The sequence below is a fragment of the Poecilia reticulata genome, chromosome 2, assembly GCF_904066995.2.
Source record: "Poecilia reticulata chromosome 2, P_reticulata-male-v2, whole genome shotgun sequence".
Classification (NCBI taxonomy): domain Eukaryota; kingdom Metazoa; phylum Chordata; class Actinopteri; order Cyprinodontiformes; family Poeciliidae; genus Poecilia; species Poecilia reticulata.
This window is the reverse complement of record NC_088831.1, coordinates 9,588,856-9,608,431: the sequence shown is the minus strand read 5'-3', so window position 1 is coordinate 9,608,431 and position 19,576 is coordinate 9,588,856. Positions and strand designations below refer to the sequence as shown.

At 41.9% G+C, this 19,576-nt stretch overlaps 2 long non-coding RNA genes across 7 annotated transcripts in view; one reads left to right on the top strand and one right to left on the bottom strand.

Annotated features, from left to right (window-relative positions):
- Nucleotides 1-19,576, top strand: part of LOC145555300 (uncharacterized) — an 80,848-nt gene that overhangs the window by 48,153 nt on the left and 13,119 nt on the right. The gene's annotated exons all lie outside the window — the stretch shown is intronic.
- LOC145555299 (uncharacterized) lies at nt 14,213-17,421 on the bottom strand. 6 transcript variants are annotated; one of them, XR_014091423.1, is made up of 5 exons: nt 16,670-17,421; nt 16,325-16,364; nt 15,313-16,101; nt 15,095-15,200; nt 14,213-14,914 (listed from the first exon to the last, which is right to left on the bottom strand). It is a non-coding gene; the product is annotated as an uncharacterized LOC145555299 (long non-coding RNA). The 6 variants fall into 6 exon arrangements; XR_014091421.1 differs by having other exon boundaries at nt 15,095-16,101; XR_014091422.1 differs by having other exon boundaries at nt 14,213-15,200.

The window sequence follows — 19,576 nt, the reverse complement described above, 5'->3', positions numbered from 1 at the left end:
ACGTCACCTTTCTGGTGGGGAAGGAACCGGAGCTAGTGTGCGAGGCTGAGAGGTTCCGGCTAGAAATAGTCGGCCTCACCTCGACACATGGCTCTGGTTCTGGAACCAGTCTCCTTGAGAGGGGCTGGACGTACTTCCACTCTGGAGTTGCCCACGGTGAGAGGCGCCGGGCTGGAGTGGGCATACTTGTTTTGCCCCCCATCTGGGCGCCTGTACGTTGGGGATCACCCCGGTGAACGAGAGGGTAGCCTCCCTCCGCCTACGGGTGGGGGGACGGGTTCTGACTGTTGTTTGTGCTTACGGGCCAAACAGCAGTTCAGATTACCCACCCTTCTTGGAGTCCTTAGGGGGTACTGGAGAGTGCCCCTCCTGGAGACTCTCTTGTTCTACTGGGGGACTTCAACGCTCACGTGGGCAATGACAGTGAGACCTGGAGAGGCGTGGTTGGGAGGAACGCCCCCCCCCCCAATCTGAACTCGAGTGGTGTTCTGTTGTTGGACTTCTGTGCTCATCACGGATTGTCCATCACAAACACCATGTTCAGGCATAAGGGCGTCCATATGTGCACTTGGCACCAGGACGCCCTAGGCCGCAGTTCGATGATTGACTTTGTCATCGTCTCATCGGATTTGTGGCCGTATGTCTTGGACACTCGGGTGAAGAGAGGTGCGGAGCTGTCCACTGACCACTACCTGGTGGTGAGTTGGCTCCGGTGGTGGGGGAGGAAGCCGCTCAGACCTATTAGGCCCAAGCGGGTAGTGAGGGTCTGCTGGGAACGTCTGGCAGAGTCCCCTGTGAGACGGAGTTTCAACTCTCATCTCCGGCAGAACTTCGAACACGTTCCGGGGGAGGTGGGGGACATTGAGTCTGAGTGGACCATGTTCCGCACCTCCATTGCCGAGGTGGCCTATAGGAGCTGCGGCTGCAAGGTTGTTGGTGCCTGTCCCGGCAGCAACCCTCGAACCCGTTGGTGGACACCTTCGGTGAGAGATGCTGTCAAGCTGAAGAAGGTGTCCTATCAGGTCTTTTTGGCCTGTGGGACTCAAGAAGCAGCTGATGGGTACCGGTGGGCGAAACGGCATGCGGCTCGGGTTGTTGCTGAGGCAAAAACTCGGGCGTGGGAGGAGTTTGGAGAGGCCATGGAGACAGACTACCGAACGGCTTCGAGGCGATTCTGGTCCACCATCTGGCGTCTCAGGAGGGGGAAGCAGTGCAGCACCAACACTGTTTATAGTGGGGATGGTGTGCTGCTGACCTCAACTCGGGACATTGTGGGCCGGTGGGCGGAATACTTCGAAGACCTCCCACCAACATGCCTTCTGTTGATGAAGCTGAGCCTGGGGACTCTGGGTTGGGCTCTCCAATCTCTGGGGACGGAGTTCCTTAAGGCTCTGGATGTTGCAGGGTTGTGTTGGCTCACGCGACTCTGCAATATCGCCTGGACATCGGGGGCAGTTCCCCTGGATTGGCAGACTGGGGTGGTGGTCCCCCATTTAAAAAGGGGGAACGGAGGGTTCCCCAAGGAAGCCTCCCTGGTAAGGTCTATTCAGGGGTCCTGGAGAGGAGGGTCCGTCGGATAGTCGAACCTCGGATTCAGGAAGAGCAGTGTGGTTTTCATCCTGGTCGTGGAACACTGGACCAGCTCTACACCCTCAGCAGGGTCCTGGAGGGTGCATGGGAGTTCGCCCAACCAGTCTACATGTGTTTTGTGGACTTGGAGAAGGCGTTCGACTGTGTCCCTCGGGAGGCCCTGTTGGGGGTACTCCGGGAGTATGGGGGTACCAGGCCCTTTGATACGGGCTGTCAGGTCCCTGTATGACCGGTGTCAGAGTCTGGTCCTCATTGCCGGCAATAAGTCGGGCTCGTTTCCGGTGAGAATTGGACTCTGCCAAGGCTGCCCTTTGTCACCGATTCTGTTCATTACTTTTATGGACAGAATTTCTAGGTGCAGCCAAGGTGTTGAGGGGATCCGTTTTGGTGGCCTTAGGATCACATCTCTGCTTTTTGCAGATGATGTGGTCTTGTTGGCTTCATCGGAACGTGATCTGCAGCTCTCACTGGAGCGGTTCGCAGCCGAGTGTGAAGCGGCCGGGATGAGGCTCAGTGCCTCCAAATCCGAGGCCATGGTCTTGAGCCGGAAAAGGGTAGAGTGCCTTCTCCAGGTCAGGGGGGTCGTCCTGCCTCAAGTGGAGGAGTTTAAGTATCTGGGGATCTTGTTCACGAATGAGGGAATAAAGGAGCGGGAGATCGACAGGCGGATTGGGGCAGCGTCTGCCGTGAAGCGGGCGTTGTACCGGTCCGTCGTGGTGAAGAGAGAGCTGAGCCAAAAAGCGAAGCTCTCGATTTACCGGTCGATCTACGTTCCCACCCTCATCTATGGTCATGAGCTTTGGGTCATGACCGAAAGAACGAGATCACGGGTACAAGCGGCCGAAATGGGCTTCCTCCGCAGGGTGGCTGGGCTCTCCCTTAGAGATAGGGTGTGAAGCTCGGTCATCCGGGAGGGACTCACAGTAGAGCCGCTGCTCCTCGGCTGTTGACAAACGTCCCCAGCCTGGAAAGTTAGCTCTTTTGGAAGATTGGCCAAATCTCTCCCTAGGACAATTTCTCTTGATGGGTCCGGTCTTGTAATATCCCTATCATCTGCACAGAGGTTGATCTTTTAAACTCAACGCTCTCCTCTTCAATCCAAACTTCAAAATGACAAAATCCTTTTGGATTTTGTCATTTCCCTAGACGGGGAAATTTGTTAACGAAAGCGACATTAGAAGACTGAACCCATCAAGAGACTTCCCCAGCCGGGGAAGTTTGCTCTTTGGGATTAGAGAAATTGTTCCCTAGGACGATTTCTCTTGATGGGTCCGGTCTTGTAATGCTGCTTTCCTCAGACCTCAGGTTGAGCTTTTGGACGCCTTGATTTCCTCCTTATTGTTCCAACCCTCCTCAGTCTGTGTACTTTGGGAGAACTGGGGAAATCGTTGTCCTCATCCGCTGTGTCCCTGTCAGAGTGATCTGAATAATCAGTCTGTTTTTTATGTCCTGTTGAGCCACTATAAACGGCCCCAGCCGGGGAAGCTTGCTGTACGTTTTGATTTGTTGATTTTGCCAAAGTGGAGGAAGGTTTGAACAGATACTCATCAAACACGTCGTATTCGTTCTCATCCTTGTAACTAGTGATATCGAACGTAACTCCTGGAAGTAGCTTGTTGAAAATCTTTCTTACTCCTGTTGTTATTAAATAACCTGCTCCAAAAGTAATTGGGAAAAAAAATTGTCTTGAATGCAATTTGTTCCATGGTAAAAGTACTTGTTGAACACAGTGATCACTAACAAAGAGATGCTTGGGTATAACCTCTTGTTTTGAGAGCCAAGCTTTCATAACCTCAGATGTCATAGATGAGGTCATAGCTACAATGAGTCACTGTAGTTCTGAGGGAATGTCTTGCTTCTGATCGTTGCTATGGAATCGATCAAATCAGTTCTGCATGACTCAAACTATTAAAACTTTGCAACTGCGTCACTTAATCATTTGAGGCGCCATGACGGACCTAAGAAGGGTATATTTTAGGAGGCTAGGGATTAAAACAGGGATCTTAATGGTGACATATTAAGTTTAGATTGACAATGGAATATTAAAACCATTAATTTAAGTTGGATTTTTCATTATGGTTTAAAATTTTTGAATCATACTTGACTTAAAATATCTTAAAAGTAAAATTAAATGTAACTTACAGACATTCTCTGCTTTGTAAATTGTGACAAGAAATTTTGCCTGCTTGAAGAAGAGCAAAGAAATAATTTTGGTTTAATAATTTTACACGTTAGCATAGAAATAGAATAAAGGATGATCGCAAAGAAATGATGCTGCTGCCGCTCCATATTTGATGGGTTGTAAACGACCCACTCGAACACATTTGTTCCGTACGGTGCGGAAACGTAAACAATAGAACAGAACGTAATGTCTTCCAGTGTTTTCTGTGTAACTGAGAGCTCGACACCAACAGCAGCACAGCATCAGCAGCCCACATTGCTGATAGCCGGGAAGGAGATAAATGAGTCCATTTCTATGCTTTCCTGTAAACTGGTTATGAGTCTGTTGGTTTTTCACTTTTATTGTATTCTAACTATTTAACCAACTGGTAAATAGTTACAATTCTGTTTTTAAAAGAATTGTAGCTTCTCTCTTATGTCTCCATCAGATGAGTAGCAGTAGCAGCTTTTAGTGACATTATCATTAATAATAATTAGATTGTTTTTGAATACGATTCAGGATTTAAAATGAACTGATGAAAATGGTCTATGTGTCTAGTCTGGCCTGGGAGAGATGTCTGTGGTTCCCTTCTGGACCTGTTACCCCATCAACCCGATGTGGAAGGCTATGTTCAGAATTTAGGTCTCACGGCATCTCAACGTGTCGACATTGCAGCCAGTGGGTAGAGGGAAATACAGCTCCACTTCGTAGCAATTCAAGAGCTACACAGCTTTTATCGTGTCGCAAAAATTTTATCAGCATAGAAACTCCAAAGTGTGCTTTATACTTCTGTCAAAGTACCCCCAAGAATTTTAAACTTCTTTCACCCCTAGTTAACACCGGTGCTGTAAGTGCTCCGGTATGAAACGGAGGTAATAGAACAACACAGCACTTTTAAATTTCAATAATCAGAAGACCGAAATTGTTTCCGTTGTTTTAAAAGGTTTATGTCAGTGTGCCTTTTCCTCATCGATACGCTTCCCGATCGCCCTGCACCTTAGGGGCTTAAAAAAACAGATGCGCATATTGTGCAAAACTCTGAAAAAGGAGAAGCGGGACATAAAAACTAGATGTGAATTATGGCATAAAACAGAGAATCCGATGCTGAACGGTGAAAAATCAACACATGATGTGAAACACATGACGTTTAATCATCGATTAAACGATAAAATAAATCTAGCAACAGGAAAGAAACTAAAGTGGACATAGCAATAAACCAAGAGAGGATAATACTAATCAAATGAAACTAAATGGAAATTAATGAAGAACAAAATGCAAGAATAAACTAAGAAACTAAAGTAAATACAGAGGAATAAACTTGTATGGCAAGACCTTTCTAGCAATAATTAATCAGAGGACTGTATGGCAAGAATAAACAGACACTATTTCCAAATAAAATGTAAAATAATATTGTTGAAGTGCCATGGGTTTGTTGAGATCACATCTAGTACTGAGAATAAATATATCTTACAGACCATAACACTAAATAACTTATCACTTATTTATGTTTTTAATTAGATTTGATATATTTATTTATTCAATACTATTTTTCATGTCAGTGTTATTGTAATGAGGCTGATGACTCCATGACACTTTCAATTTGACTCATTAAGATTTGATTAAGAACCAGATTTGTTCTTTGTAATTTCTGTCCAGTAAAACTATTAATCTATAAATCAATAGACAGATCTATATAAAGATATAATCCATGTTTCTGTCTCATATTTGTATGGCATTAAAAGGACCTGGAACTTTTGTTTTTCCACTGAAAGCTCTGGTTTGCACAATAAATGCCATGTGGGTGAAATTTTATGGATGATACTCTGATGTCCCATTCTCCTGAAGGCAGCACAGAGCTGAACCGAAGAGAAGAAGAGCTATGATTAATGTAGTTACAGTTCTATCCATGTTTTAATGTTGCAGAGCTCAGTCGTTTGCAAATAGTTCACAGTTTAAACATGCATGTTGTACATCTTTTATCTGGTCATTTTGTGGAATATTTAACAACTAGAAAATGACACAAAATAAGAATATTTTATCCACTCTAATTGGCTGCTATGTTAGGCCTACCGATTTTAACTTGAATGTTCATTGCATTTTTCGTAGACGCCTGTGAAAATAATTTCTATTCCCATGACTTCTTTGTTCCCTGGGAAATTATTTTTGATGATAAATACAGAAACAAGCATAAAAATCAAAACATCTACAATAGTGATAGTAATAGTAATGATAAAATAATGGTCAGTGCAAAGTAGCCTGCAAATTCTTTGGTGGGGGGCGGTGAGGGACCTGGATAAGGGCTAGGGGGCACTGGGCCAAAAAAGGTTGAGAAACACTGAGTTAGACGATACATCTAAAAATACTCAGTGTTCTTTTGTTGCCTTTTTTCTTAAAGGCTTCTCACTTAAGCTTTATGTTATTACTTGATTACTTGAAATTTTTTTTTTATCAAAACTTGCTAATGCATCTAAAATACAGGGAAGTTGATAGAAATTTAATGACTTAAACCGATGTAGATCAATTTGTTTACAATCAAAACTTGCACTTTGTCATTTGGCAATATTTCACCAAAAAATTTATTTTTTTTTAAAAAGAAAGATATTTGTTTCACTGGATTTCAACACAATCATTTCTCGGCACACACAATAATCTGATGAACTCCTAGCCAGCAGCACTTCATTACAGCTCTTCTTCTCCTCGTGACGTTTTCCGTGACTGAACCGGCTCGTCCTGAAACCCTAAAGAGGGAAGGCAAAGGCAGTGCCAGCAGTGATGGAGAAAAAGCAGCATCTCGCCTGCCCTTCTTTGCAGCATCTCTTGTTTGATGCAAACAATACAGACAAGGACACCCAGATGAAAATTAATTGAAACTAGTGCCGGTCTCAGCAAAGCCCCAAGCCGCAGGCCTGAAATGATCAAGGGGACTTACGGAGTGACTCACACCCACGTCGCAGGGATGACTTTGATTTTATGCAGTCACATGTCCCAGTGGCTGATGAATTATAAAAAAAAAAGTGGTGGGTGTCTGTATGCAATATAAGCCTTATTCATGAGCGGGCGCTTATTATGCATGATCTGGTAGAAATGGAGTAAGCCGTCACGTGGCGGCAAGGAAAGTCAATGAAAACAACATTGAGAAAGCAGAAAGTGGTGTTCGTAGCAGTATGCCGAACTTTGATTGAACTCATTGGGAATCTAAAAAAATGATCCCATCTAAAAAAAAATGATCCCATCGGTTTATATAAGATCCTCCCACAACTGGTGCCATTTAAGGTGTTTAACTTTCAGTGTGAAATCCATTTTCCAATGTCGTCTTAAGGCCTCCCTCTTGTAGATGGAGACGAACTTGACAAGGCGAGGTCTTTACAAATGAACTCTGCTCCTCTGTCTTTGAAAGTGAGTGCGACAACGGCAGTTTGTGAGCGAATGATAGCGAGGAGCCGAATCTGAATTCAGGATGAGTGTCAGGTTAATATCTCCCCCCCTGCTCTCTGCCACGACTATAATTCATTTTGAGATCGCGGTGGAAAAAAGGGGGTACATGAAAGGCCTTTCCTTCCTCCTCCTGCTCTCATCAGCCGAAGCCCTATACACATCCCATCGATTACCATCGCTCATTTTTTCCTCTTTTGTTTCTCCCCTCTTGTCCCCATTCAATCCATTTTCATTTCCACCCCGACCCCCCCGCACCCCCCTCCACTTTCCTTTAAAGCTGCTTTCATTTCAACCCTATCTCTCAATCTTCCACCCAACCTCCATTCCGAAGCCTTTTTCAGACGAGCTCTGTCTCGCTTCCTCCACCTGTCTGTCATCTCTTCTCCTTTTCTAACAAACCTCCTTTCTGACTGCTCCCATCATAGGAATGTTCTATTATATTGGCATATTCTGTTTCTTTTCTCCTTGACCCACTTGCGTTTGTTCTGTCAACGCACACTTCCCTCCCCTCAACTGTGCACTGTTCGGAGCAAAGCCCCCTACGGACCAATTAAGTCCTCCAGCTTGATTTTTTATCCTACCCTACACATTCCTGTTGACCAGACAGTTCAAGGGCCTCAAGGACTAAATAAGGAGATGATACACACTCGAGACAGACTTTAACGATATGGTTTTCGAAAGCGATTTATTGTTGACGCACTCGGGCTATGTCTTGAGAGAACTTTGGAGAACTTCTCCTAAGCTCACACCGAGAGCCTTTTCACAACCACTGTTTTAGACTCTAGCCCTTGCCAACGAGCCGCAATTGCTTTGGATTTAATGCTTTGCAGCAAATCAAGAGGTCTAAATTCCGAAAAAGAAGCCCAAGCACTGCCGAAAATCTTGGTGGTTTCAGAAAGAGGGTATAAAAACAATAATATAAACTCTCAGGGCATGTTACACAACACACCAGGGTACAGCCACATTTGCTCGCAGCTCATTTTTCTTGCCGCGCTGACAGTGAAAGACATTAGCGTTTGAGGCATGCACATCATGTCAGGCTCGGAAGATTTTCATATCACATTTAAGGCTTCAAAACAACAACAACGTTGAGAGAAGAACTCGTGGTAAATGCTCGCTAGCGCACTAATGTGAACCCTGAGAAGAAAACATTGGACCCTTCCAAGTGAATGAACCTTGCAGCCCATTGGACGCTCTTGTGACTTGAAAAGTACTTGTGACAAAAAACGATATTTTTCCTCCTCTTAAACTTGTCACATTGTTCAGAAAGCTGTCACAAAAGTCTATGAAAACCTCCTGACTGACAGTTCAAGCACTAAAGTTGTGCCTGTTACTGAGTTCCCTTTCCACAGTTAGACAACCACCTGCTGGATGTGAAAGATAACAGAACACCTACCATCCCAAAAAAGTATTTTCTTTTTTTTTTTAGAGAATCATCTCACATTAGCACAAAGTGACTCAAAGATGCTGTAGAGATCACAGTTGTAAAATGACAAACGTGTCGCTAAGAAAGGTTAAGAGATAGCAAAGTCTCAAATATTAGAAACAGATTACAGGTACAATATTTGTATGTTATCATTTTGAGTCCTGGATGGTAAGTGCTTATGTTTGACTGTAAATCTCTGGAAGAAATGAGAGGTCCATATTACATTGAGTAGAAATTTCTATTCTTCGATTTGTTTGACCGCACTTCAACCACTCCACTGCTCAAGTAGCGCTGAATTAGTTGTACCACAACATTTCTGAACATGGAATTATGTTATTTTACTGGAAATGGTGTGTGGGATCTTCTTGGTAAATCAACACCTGAATTACTTACCACGAAATCCAAATTATTACTGTGAGAAGTGGAAAAAGAGTGATGAGGGCCTTAGAGGCATTTTGTTTTTGAAAGACTTGATAAGGCACAACGTCTTAAAATAAGTATCCACATGTGCTGTAAGATCAGAGGTTTTGTTGACGAATGGTTAGTGTTGACTTGCATACTTGGAACTTAGCTACAACTACTTTAGCAAAAGATGCTGGATTATCTTTTATTATAATCGAGCTGGGATTTATTATGTATTACATTAGAGATCCTATGTTAGTATCAGTGCTTGTGACAACATTTAAAGTCTGATTAAAACACTGGGACTTTCAGAATTGCTACAAAAGCTAAAATATGGGACAAACACCAGATCAATCATATTAATGATTTATGTAACAAGATAATTAATTAGCCAGGTCATCCTTTAGTGAGTTGTCACCAATTCCATTCACTTTACTGATACTCGTGCTAACTCTGTTTAGGTGTTCCTATTATCAAAATGGAATGAACTTAGATACGTGAATTTATTCCAGGAGCTCCAATGAAAACACGTTGCTGTATATTTTCTATTTTTCATACATTTTTTTGGCATAAGCAAATCATGATGTGTATTTTGAGAGTGACATGTTTAGTAATTATATACAGCTGACTGATGGCTTGCAGCAAACGGTGGGAGAATGTCTAAACATTTGAAAATGTGATGTATAAGAATTTATTTGCTGTTTTACTTTGACTAGGTAATAAGTATATTTTATTTAATACAATGCATTTGGAAACCTTGAGCTTGTAACTTTGTCTATGCCTTTTTTTAAGTTCATCATGTTAAAAATAAAAAAACCACGGCAACAATGAGTCTTCACAGCACAAACGATGAACATCCACTCACCCACTACTTTATTATGTCGAACTAACTTGTACTGTGTTGAACTTCTTTTTTTCTTCAAGACATAAGTTTGGATTTTTGGCATATATTGATCAAGGTGTCAAAAATGTGATCTGGTCTGGTTGTTCTTATTTTAACATTTTTTTTGTTGCATCTTTCATTTCCCAACACAATTGCTTTAAACAATTTTTTGGGGGGGATTTTTAGATCATTCTCTGAAAACAATGAGTGATTATTGTGCGATAATTCCCCTGGATCAACAGTTTGTGAAACACGCAGCCCCGGCCCCATCTGGCACCAACAAGCTTGCCATGTTCAAAGTCACTCAGATCCCCCCCGTCTTCCACATTCTGTCGGCCAGTTCTGTAAGCCATCTCCACTCACTTCCAGATGCCTTTCTATTTGTCTTACCATGTAATTGAATGGGGTGTACATAATAAAGCGACTGTAAATATCTAGGACTTCTGATGCGGCGGTGTGGAGTACGTCCAATAAATAAAAAAAGGGCAGAAAAAGCGACGTCGCATTCCAAGAAACGCAAAACTGCAACGATAACGTGTCCTATTGCCGATTGAGTATTTGTCCTCAGAAATCCAAGAGCGAGCTCAGACGTCTGCGGTGATTTGTAGCAGCTACCAGGCCTTAGCAGAATATATCCCCAAAGCTGGCGAATTTGTAATTTGGAAAGTCAAACTGTGGAGAAAAAACACTAAAGTTAATCTCTTGCAAATGCCTTGAGTCACGAGTAAACCGAATCTATATTTAGTGGGAGAATTTTAATTCCAGGCTCTGCTGTGATGTCACATTATCGATTTAAAAAAATAATAATTTCATCTGTATTTCAGAGCAGACAAAGCTCCCTGAGCTATTATTAGTTTGTTTATTTGCTGAAGCCTTTTTTCGTTTACTTCTTTGCTCCCTTCATGATTGAAGGGAAAAAAAACAGAGGAGAAAAATGATACAGAGGATGAGTGAAGGAGGTGATAAGACTTGGAAAAAGACAGTTGTGCAGGAAGGCACATGATAGGGACGCGCATACACACACACACACACACGCACACACACACACACACATCTACCATCATCCTAATTAGTTACGACAGGGAAGAAACCAAGGCAAACACAGCCATGGCGACTTCCACTGTGGTGCACTGCTGGCAATGTGCCCTATTTACGCATTTAACACACATATGCATAGACACACACTCAGGAGTGAGCAGTTTCACATGCTTTTGCAACCGTGGATAAAGAACGCGCATGCACACGTTTACACAGGAAGGGAGGAATAAAAAAATAAGTAAACCAACCGACATGGCTGGTAGTGTTATCACCGACGGTGATTCAGCTCTGTGGATGGGAGCACATGTGCAGAAACGGAGATAAAACACAAACGGAGCTCCTCTTGCTTCGCTCCCCTTTCTTCTCTGTGAACACCTGCGTGAAGCTGACACCCCACCCACGTCAAAAAATCCAGCAAATAGTCTGAATGGTTAGTGCTCCGTTTGTGCAGGTTTGTGCCGTTAAAATTTTCGTTTGTGCAGTTTTGGTTTCTGAGATATTAAACATTATTTTTTAGGTCATCTAGAGTTCACCATCCCCCCATATCGCTCCAAAACAAACCAAAGTGGGCTAGTTCGTTAGTGCTCCGTTTGTGCAGGTTTGTGCAGTTAAAATTTTCGTTTGTGCAGTTTTGGTTTCTGAGATATTAAAAGTTATAATTTTGGCCGATGACGTCACCATCCCCCCATATCGCTCCAAAACAAACCAAAGTGGGCTAGTTCGTTAGTGCTCTGTTTGTGCAGGTTTGTGCAGTTAAAATTTTCGTTTGTGCAGTTTTGGTTTCTGAGATATTAAAAGTTATAATTTTGGCCGATGACGTCATCATCCCCCATATGCTCCAAAACAAACCAAAGTGGGCTAGTTCGTTAGTGCTCTGTTTGTGCAGGTTTGTGCCGTTAAAATTTTCGTTTGTGCAGTTTTGGTTTCTGAGATATTAAACATTATTTTTTAGGTCATCTAGAGTTCACCATCCCCCCATATGCTCCAAAACAAACCAAAGTGGGCTAATTCGTTAGTGCTCCGTTTGTGCAGGTTTGTGCCGATAAATTTTCGGTTGTGCAGCTTTTGTCTTTAAGATATTAAAAGTTATAATTTTGGCAGATGACGTCACCATCCCCCATATGCTCCAAAACAAACCAAAGTGGGCTAGTTCGTTAGTGCTACGTTTGTGCAGGTTTGTGCAGTTAAAATTTTCGTTTGTGCAGCTTTTGTCTTTAAGATATTAAAAGTTATAATTTTGGCAGATGACGTCACCATCCCCCCATATGCTCCAAAACAAACCAAAGTGGGCTAGTTCGTTAGTGCTACGTTTGTGCAGGTTTGTGCAGTTAAAATTTTCGTTTGTGCAGCTTTTGTCTTTAAGATATTAAAAGTTATAATTTTGGCAGATGACGTCACCATCCCCCCATATGCTCCAAAACAAACCAAAGTGGGCTAGTTCGTTAGTGCTCTGTTTGTGCAGGTTTGTGCCGTTAAAATTTTCGTTTGTGCAGTTTTGGTTTCTGAGATATTAAACATTATTTTTTAGGTCATCTAGAGTTCACCATCCCCCCATATCGCTCCAAAACAAACCAAAGTGGGCTAGTTCGTTAGTGCTACGTTTGTGCAGGTTTGTGCCGTTAAAATTTTCGTTTGTGCAGCTTTCATCTTTGAGATATTAAAAGTTATAATTTTGGCCGATGACGTCACCATCCCCCCATATGCTCCAAAACAAACCAAAGTGGGCTAGTTCGTTAGTGCTACGTTTGTGCAGGTTTGTGCCGTTAAAATTTTCGTTTGTGCAGCTTTCATCTTTGAGATATTAAAAGTTATAATTTTGGCCGATGACGTCACCATCCCCCCATATGCTCCAAAACAAACCAAAGTGGGCTAGTTCGTTAGTGCTACGTTTGTGCAGGTTTGTGCCGTTAAAATTTTCGTTTGTGCAGCTTTCATCTTTGAGATATTAAAAGTTATAATTTTGGCCGATGACGTCACCATCCCCCCATATGCTCCAAAACAAACCAAAGTGTGGGCTACTTCTTGTAATTCTTCAGATTTTCAGCTGTTGTACAATGTGTACATTTTGTTTTGAACTTCAATAAAGACTTAGAACAAGAAAAAATGTGTCTCATTTCAAGAAATGTTTTAAGATAGCAATGTTTTTTCACGAACGTAGCTTCTCTCCACAATAATTGAATCCTAATAAAGGACATGCAGCCTGACCCTGACGTAATGTGTATAACCTGTTCAACTGTGCTTTGATTTCGGAGGTGGTCTGAAGAATTATATTCACATTGTTGATGTACTGTCTGCTGATTATGCAGCAAACGTGTAAAAAAATTACATGAGCCTATAACGGCCAATTTGCTAGTTGCTTGAGCAAAGTTTTTGCCGAGTAAAACGGAAATGTGTCATTATTTCAAAGTTCATCCAAGTAATGTACTTAATATTTAGTAAATATATTTTCAATGCAACGACTTTCATTTCATCCAATTTCTTACATTAAATGTGTATGGGCTTCAAGGATTTTGAAAAGCTCCACATGTTTTGCGAACTTTGACATAGTTCTCACACAACTGGGATTGGCTCCACCCACAATGTAGTGAGCCCCCTCCCCCACCACCCCCGATCTTGTTTTGGCGGCAGAGCAAGTGTAATTTCAACCTCTCGTTAATATTCTAGCGGTCTCAAATTGTTTTGAATAAGTCATTTTTGGAATTTTTTCAACCCCGATTTTGATTTTTGAACAAGGTAAGTAAATTAATGCTCAGGTTTCACATAAAATATTGACTCAATGCAATCAATCCCCATAAAAGCAGAGAGGATGTATGCAGGGCTAGTTTATATATGCATTTATTTAAATTCACGACTTGTATTAAGTGGATATTTCAAACCTTCTGAAACATAGCGAGGCATCATCTTGCAGCCTTTACATTTATATTGAATCATTAACACTTAAGCATATGCACAAAGGGCACATCTTCTGAATTCAATTAAAAAATGTATTCCAAAGGAAAATAAAAATTTAACAGGTACTTACATTTTCAAGTAACGATGCATTATTGAATTATATATATTTTTTTAAATTCAAGACTATTTTAAGTGTGCAGAGACTGCTAGAATACAATTTGTGGCTTCTTTGAAATCATGTAGGCAATAATTATTTTAAGCAATGCTAATCAAAGCCTTTTTATTTTTTAACTAGATGCCTCGACAACCAGGAGTAGACAGAGAGTCTCTTTTCGCAGTTCTCTGCAACTCAAGAGGCTATTTTAGAAAACGGCCATATAGCCACTCCAGCTGCCGCTGTCTGGACAGAGATAAGTCAGCAGTTGGGAAATAAAATGTCTGCAAAAAGTCTGTACACATTTGTAAAGCTGAACAGACACAACATCTGGTCATGCTTGGATGTTAATCAAGGAAGTGATCCTGAAAGCCCTGTGGACACAGAGTTTGACTCAGACACTGCTTCTCCTGGTCAATGTTCAGATTTTCAGCTCAACGTTCCATTTGAAGAATGGATTACATTTATACCACAAAAAGTTGAATATAATGACAAGTTTTCATCATCTGGTAAAAGGAATTACACAATTTTAAAACCTGGCACATGGAGTCATATAATTAATGATCTGGTTTGGAAAAAGTTGAAAAGCACTTGTACATTTGTATTCCAAAGAGCAAAAGTTTATCCAACTGTCACTAGTAAGTACATTGACATCACAGGTTTCTGTAAAGAGTGTCAAAGTTGTGTTAAAATGACATGTGACAGAGAGCCAACGGTCAACAGCCCAATGGTGCTCCAGTGTTCCATTGAAGGCGCCGACATCTCCCTGCACACTGGCCAGTCCAAAAGATTCATGTCAGGAACCCTTCGTGCACAGATTTCAGAAGAGTTGTGTGAGGGCAGGATGGAACCATCTGTATGGAGGTCAGCAAAGGCATCAGAGTTGATGGATATTGGAGATCCCGAGCCAAGTCACCTTCCAAACCTGGCAACCTTACGAAAAGCCAAGCAGGAGAGAAAAGATTTGGAGTTAGGTGACAAAGACCCTGTTCTATCTTTGCAGTTATTAAAGTATAGCACACCCAACAGTGGCAGTATAAGAGATATTGGTCTGGATAAATTCTTTTGTCACTATTGGAGTCAAACTCAGATACATGTTTATAAGGCACTGACCAAAAAATGTCCCTCAGTAGTTTGCTTTGATGCAACTGGTTCAGTTGTCAGAAAACTGGCAAGACCAAATGGTACATCTGGCCACATCTTCTTATACCAAGGTGTTCTGAAGGGAGACAACTGTTCAGTTCCAGTCGTACAAATGCTATCAGAAAGGCATGACATTAATGCTATTGCAACATGGCTGACAGAATGGCTTCGTGCAGGTGCAGCTGTACCAAAAGAAGCTGTGAGTGACTTTTCCCTGGCTATTCTTGGTGCTCTGGTGAAGGCCTTCACTCCTTGTCCTAACCTGAAATCATACATTGATGAATGCTTCCATGTGCTACTTGGGAACCAGTCTGCAAAACTTCCTCCCTGTTATATCAGGGTTGATGTTGCCCACTGCATAAAGATGGTCTGCCAGTGGGACTGCCTGAAAAACAAGTCACACCGTGTCAAAGACTTCTTTGTCAGGGGAATAGCAAAGCTTCTTCAGGCACAAAGCTTGGACCATGCAAAGCAGCTAATACATGCCATCACTGTTGTGGCTCTCAGTGAGGCAGAAGGTGATGACAGTTCTGGAACCCCTCTTGAATCAGAGAGGTGCAAAAAATACCTGAAAACCCAGATTGCAGAAGACTCCATCATCATTCCAGATGAAGACACAAAGGAAGTTCATCAAGTGGATCCATGTAATGACATCCAGACTGACCTACGAGACTGGGTGTCAAACATTTGTGAGGAGAGCAGGACACATGCTGCAGCCAATGGGGATAGGGATAACATTCATTTCCTCCCTGAGATTGTGCCACACATTATAAGACTTGCAAGTTACTTACCACTGTGGACAGGAATAATGGTTCCACTCTTCAAAAGCACCAGTCTCACAGCAAGCTCAGCCAATGTTGAAGCCGAATTCAAAAATGTAAAACATGGCCTGTTCAAACATGAGAACTTGCCTATTCGAGTGGATTGCTTCATTTCTCGGCACCTTTCCTTCATCGAAGGAAATATGCGGATTTGCTCTGCCAAAGCAAAAAGAGAGGAGGAACAAGTTACATCAGCAGACGTCGCAGAAGCTAATCCTGCGTCAGTAATTACACACAATGCTGAAGAAAAAACAAAATGGATTCTAGCGATTTAATGGAATCTGATCCCGCCAGAAACCTTTCCACAGCAGATGAAAACGTTGTTGAAAACTGGAGAGGACAAATTCTTCCACCCAAAAAGAGGAATAGGACTTCATACCTGAGTCCCTGCACTGAATGGATCCATGCAGATTCATCATCTGGGGCCAAAAGAGTGAAAGTGGGACTATTAAAAAATGGAAACATGCATCAGCCTGTTAAAGTTGGTAAACTGTCTATCTCTGTGTTAAACACCTGCGCCTTCGATGCCTTTTGTCAGTGCTTATGCTGTACTTTCTGTGACAGCTCTGCATTTCAAAATGTTGTCATGAATAACAGTGACAACTCTCTCCTGCAGCTGGTGAAATCCATAACTACAGATGGTGTGACCCCAAGGACATACTTGCAGAGGGCAGATCTGCTTAGTTCAATGTTTGCAAAAACACAGTTGAGGTCTGGCACTCACCAAATCGATGCCCAGTGCAATATTGCCACTGTTATTGGGAAGACAATGAGAAATGTGTCAAGTGTTTACCTCTCAAAACACTGCTCTTCACAATACTGCCACCTAAACAAAGGAATGACCAGGGAAGTACCATTTGTTTCACCAGACATTTCTGTCCTGAAGAATTCTGGTATGGCTCAGCTTCACACTTCCATAGAAAAAGGACTCTTCCTTCCACAGTCTCCCTGCCTCAGACCACTGCAGAATAAATCAGAATGTCCAGCAGAATTAAAAACAGGAGCCAGCACTTCAGGAAATGCTCTCTGTGCAGGAACCGTTACTCACAACTACAGTATCGGAGAAATAGCATGGATTGACACAGACCTTCCAAATTCAACTGAATTTGCTTTGAGTGAATTTCCCTCCACTATGGTTCTGCAAGGAAAAACATTTACTTTGAGAGCAGTCGTCGCTTTCAGGGGAAGCTTGACCAAAGATGGCCTGGGACATTACACTGCATACTGCCGGAGAGCTCCATCTGTGTGGGAGCTTTTTGATGACCTGGCAAATGTTGTGAAGACAGTGTCTGAAAAGAAGAAAATACTGCCACATGCAGTGTTATACACAGCAGATCTGTGAGGGGGAAAACAAAGGGCGAGAAAGTTTGAAGACCAGACCAAAGGCAAAAGGTTTCATGCCATGTTTACATACCCCTGACCAGAATTTATTTTTTTCCTTTTTGCAAGTTATTATGGAAGCCCATTTCCACCATGAAAGAAAAAATAAAAGACCAACAGGAAGTCATAATTTTGACTTTAAAAGTCAGAATTATGAGATTCAAAATTATGACTTTCACAGTAGAAATTATGACTTTGAATTTCAAAATTATGACAGTCATAACTGTGACTTTAAAAGTCGAAATTATGACTTCAAGTTGGTCTTATTTTTTCTTTAATGGCGGAAATGGGCTTCCATATGACAAATGTTCCATATTTTGACTTTCAACAGTTTTGAGCTCTGCCTAAATCTCAAATGAAAGGAGTTTTCTACTCAAGACAGGAGAAATTTCAGATTATCAAGGCACTGTTTGTTGTTGTTTAAATTGTTAAAGTTCATTGTTCAAATCAACACAATTTCTTATTTGACTGTATAATTAAATTGCATTTTCAAAACAGTCACTTTCATGGTTCATTACTTCTCAATTAGGATAGAAACCCTTTGCCTCACACTAAAGATATTTGGGTGTGTCAATAGCAAACCATGAGGCACATGCAACTTCATAAAAAAACAAAAAGACAATTACCAGAAATATTGTCTTACTCTAACTAACTGTATACACGATTTATAATACCTTTTCTACCAAAACATAGCAACATCAACTGCATAAAAACGACACCGAAAACAAGACTTACGTGACAGGAATGTGCTGGAAGACGAAGACCTAAAACAGAAAGTACAGCCTACAGCAGGTGAAATTAATTGTCCCCTAATTGGGTATAATTAGGGGATAATTATACCCAGCCATCACATTCAGACGTAATCAGGTGAATCTTAAACTGAAAACGCCAAATAAAGTAAAATCAAATCTAGTCATTTGTATAATATAATCCTTGGGTGACATTGTGGTCCATCTTACATACCAGTTGGTGGTGGCGACATAATAGCGGTAAAGCAAAAAATTTCTTGTTTGGAGCAAAATGGGAGCGGATGACGTCATCGGCCAAAATTATAACTTTTAATATCTCAAAGACGAAAGCTGCACAAACGAAAATTTTAACGGCACAAACCTGCACAAACGTAGCACTAACGAACTAGCCCACTTTGGTTTGTTTTGGAGCATATGGGGGGATGGTGACGTCATCGGCCAAAATTATAACTTTTAATATCTTAAAGACAAAAGCTGCACAAACGAAAATTTTAACTGCACAAACCTGCACAAACGTAGCACTAACGAACTAGCCCACTTTGGTTTGTTTTGGAGCATATGGGGGGATGGTGACGTCATCTGCCAAAATTATAACTTTTAATATCTTAAAGACAAAAGCTGCACAAACGAAAATTTTAACTGCACAAACCTGCACAAACGGAGCACTAACGAATTAGCCCACTTTGGTTTGTTTTGGAGCATATGGGGGGATGGTGAACTCTAGATGACCTAAAAAATAATGTTTAATATCTCAGAAACCAAAACTGCACAAACGAAAATTTTAACGGCACAAACCTGCACAAACGTAGCACTAACGAACTAGCCCACTTTGGTTTGTTTTGGAGCATATGGGGGGATGATGACGTCATCGGCCAAAATTATAACTTTTAATATCTCAGAAACCAAAACTGCACAAACGAAAATTTTAACTGCACAAACCTGCACAAACAGAGCACTAACGAACTAGCCCACTTTGGTTTGTTTTGGAGCGATATGGGGGGATGGTGACGTCATCGGCCAAAATTATAACTTTTAATATCTCAGAAACCAAAACTGCACAAACGAAAATTTTAACTGCACAAACCTGCACAAACGGAGCACTAACGAACTAGCCCACTTTGGTTTGTTTTGGAGCGATATGGGGGGATGGTGAACTCTAGATGACCTAAAAAATAATGTTTAATATCTCAGAAACCAAAACTGCACAAACGAAAATTTTAACGGCACAAACCTGCACAAACAGAGCACTAACCATTCAGACTATTTGCTGGATTTTTTGACGTGGGTGGGGTGTCAGCTTCACGCAGGTTCTGTGAACCCATGCAGACACACGCGCGCGCACACGCTTGCTGGAGCCGCGCCAAGTCCCAGGGCACAGTCATCTGAATCTTTTAATGGGATGTGTGTTTTGACAGGCTAATCTCAAGAACAGGACACTGTCCGTCCGGCAGAGTTTCCCCCCCCCTTCTGCATTTTGCAAGAAATGCATCTTTTAATCATCT